This window comes from Schistocerca piceifrons, unplaced genomic scaffold, assembly GCF_021461385.2.
Source record: "Schistocerca piceifrons isolate TAMUIC-IGC-003096 unplaced genomic scaffold, iqSchPice1.1 HiC_scaffold_321, whole genome shotgun sequence".
NCBI lineage: Eukaryota > Metazoa > Arthropoda > Insecta > Orthoptera > Acrididae > Schistocerca > Schistocerca piceifrons.
This window is the reverse complement of record NW_025728539.1, coordinates 12,501-15,000: the sequence shown is the minus strand read 5'-3', so window position 1 is coordinate 15,000 and position 2,500 is coordinate 12,501. Positions and strand designations below refer to the sequence as shown.

At 57.5% G+C, this 2,500-nt stretch overlaps 1 non-coding gene across 1 annotated transcript in view; it reads right to left on the bottom strand.

Annotated features, from left to right (window-relative positions):
- LOC124745479 overlaps nt 1–284 on the bottom strand; it is a 1,909-nt gene extending 1,625 nt beyond the window's left edge. Inside the window, exon 1 of the ribosomal RNA XR_007011028.1 lies at nt 1–284. This exon is cut by the window's left edge and continues 1,625 nt beyond it. This is a non-coding gene — a ribosomal RNA (small subunit ribosomal RNA).
- Between the last annotated feature and the right edge of the window lie 2,216 nt (nt 285–2,500).

Below are 2,500 nucleotides of genomic sequence, written 5' to 3'. Positions count from 1 at the left end.
GATCAGCCCAAAGTTATTCAGAGTCACCAAGGCAAACGGACCGGACGAGCCGACCGATTGGTTTTGATCTAATAAAAGCGTCCCTTCCATCTCTGGTCGGGACTCTGTTTGCATGTATTAGCTCTAGAATTACCACAGTTATCCAAGTAACGTGGGTACGATCTAAGGAACCATAACTGATTTAATGAGCCATTCGCGGTTTCACCTTAATGCGGCTTGTACTGAGACATGCATGGCTTAATCTTTGAGACAAGCATATGACTACTGGCAGGATCAACCAGGGAGCTGCGCCAACTAGAGCTGAGCAGCCGGCCGCCCGGGAGTGTGTCCCGGGGGCCCGCGCGAACACGCAAGCGTCCGCTCAATCATTCTGCAAACAGGAGGAGGCTGAGCTCCCCTGCACAATACACCTCGAAACCCTCTCAGGTCCCGGCGGCGCGCAGCGCCGTCCCAAGTACTTGGTCGGGTTCGAGAGAGGCGCAATCGCCCGGAGTTAGGCGAGTAGACGCTTTCGGTGCGACCACCCGTGCTCCCAACTGAGCTTGCCGCTGCCGACAGAGGCCCGGGAGCGTGCTGTCGTGGCATTGCCGGCGGGAGACAACACGCGCCACCTACGGTGACCGGCAGCTCCAACGCCAGCGCCACAGAAGGACAAAAGCCCCACTTGGGTGCCGAAGCGAACTCTCCCAGCACAGCGCACGCGCCAACACATCCGCACAGCTGCGATACAAACCACCAGCGAGAACCGCTGGGGCGACCGAGCAGCAGACGGCGTCGCGGCGCCGAGCGCCGGGCGGCGGCGCATCCTCAACGCACACAGTCCTCAATCGGACCAGCACACTGAAGATGTCCACCGCGCTTCGCACCGGGCCCGCGAGGACCTACTTTGGCCGCACGGCGCCGCGCGCAGGGTGCGCCGGCGCGCAGCTGCGACGCCTGCCGCGTCCGTCGGCCGGCGCGCCTGCCACTGGCCGCCCCCACCAGCCGGCTGTAGCGCGTGCGCCCACGCACCGCGCGGCCAGCACGCCGGGAGGCGCCCCCTCACCGGCCGGGGACGGTCCCACCCAGCCACCACCGCGTATCGCTTCACACCCAGATGCCGTTCAGTTTCATCGGCATGGTGGGTATCGCTGGAACAACCGGTTAGTACCTCAACCTATCGTCGCCATCACCGATTCACCCCTAGCGAGAACAACCGCACCACAACGGGTTACCATTTCTTCATTTGCGTAACTTCACCAGAAAACGTAGGCGTCCATCGCCATTAGCAACTTCAACGATTATTGCATGCCTGTGTCAGGTGTCACGCCACACTACGTCTGCCCACATACACGCAACAAAATGTGCACGCCTAGACAATACGTGGAAGGTGGCCCCCGTACGTATGCGATGTCCATTGCTCGAACGACTGTCAACCGGCCTCTGTAGCATGTCGCAGATATGGAACGCGGTGCACCATGCTATCACGGTGTTTGAGGAGAGACGACTAGGTCCGAATACATCAACACACAGCTCATGCTGATCGCCATCCACGGCGTCCGTTCCTCCCACACGTCTCTATGGCGTACCACACTGCAATCCAGCTCTCATAGGGAGACGACACGTAGCTGCGTGCACAATATTTGCACTGTATGGTCCGCCGTTTTTGGGCGCAGTCGTTGTACGGTCACACATGTGCCACGATGTATCATTCAGTACATAAGGACGAATGTGCAGTACAGATTGTGGTTCACGCGTACGACATCAGCGGACAGTTGACACAGGCCGCACCACAACGTAGCCTGCGTACGTCGCATGCGAAGGGCATTGAACATGCAAACTTGTCACCAACCAGCTTGCGAAGGCAGGGGGCAAGGTGGGGACGTGGGGACGTGGGGAGGGGTGGGGGGGGGGGGGGGCGGCATGTACGTCCTGCTGCCATCCACATTACAGTGTACAGCAGGAGCATGTGGAAAGTCAGCAAGACTTGCAAGGTGTTTAACATGAAGCGATACACAGGGGAGCGGGCAGTGCGAGTAGCGAACTATATTGCGAGGGTTGCGGGTGGGCAACACTACACTAATTGAACGAGTCGTATAACAATTACAGAGCAGGTTTAGGCGACAACGTGGGTTACGTTAGCGGACAACGTGGGTTACGTTAGCGGACAACGTGGGTTACGTTAAGGCACAACATGGGTTACGTTAAGGCACAACATGGGTTACGTTAAGGCACAACATGGGTTACGTTAGGGCACAACATGGGTTAGGTTAGGGGACAACATGGGTTAGGTTAGGGGACAACATGGGTTAGGTTAGGGGACAACATGGGTTAGGTTAGGGCACAACATGGGTTAGGTTAGGGCACAACATGGGTTAGGTTAGGGCACAACATGGGTTAGGTTAGGGCACAACATGGGTTAGGTTAAGGCACAACATGGGTTAGGTTAAGGCACAACATGGGTTAGGTTAAGGCACAACATGGGTTAGGTTAAGGCACAACATGGGTTAGGTTAAGGTAC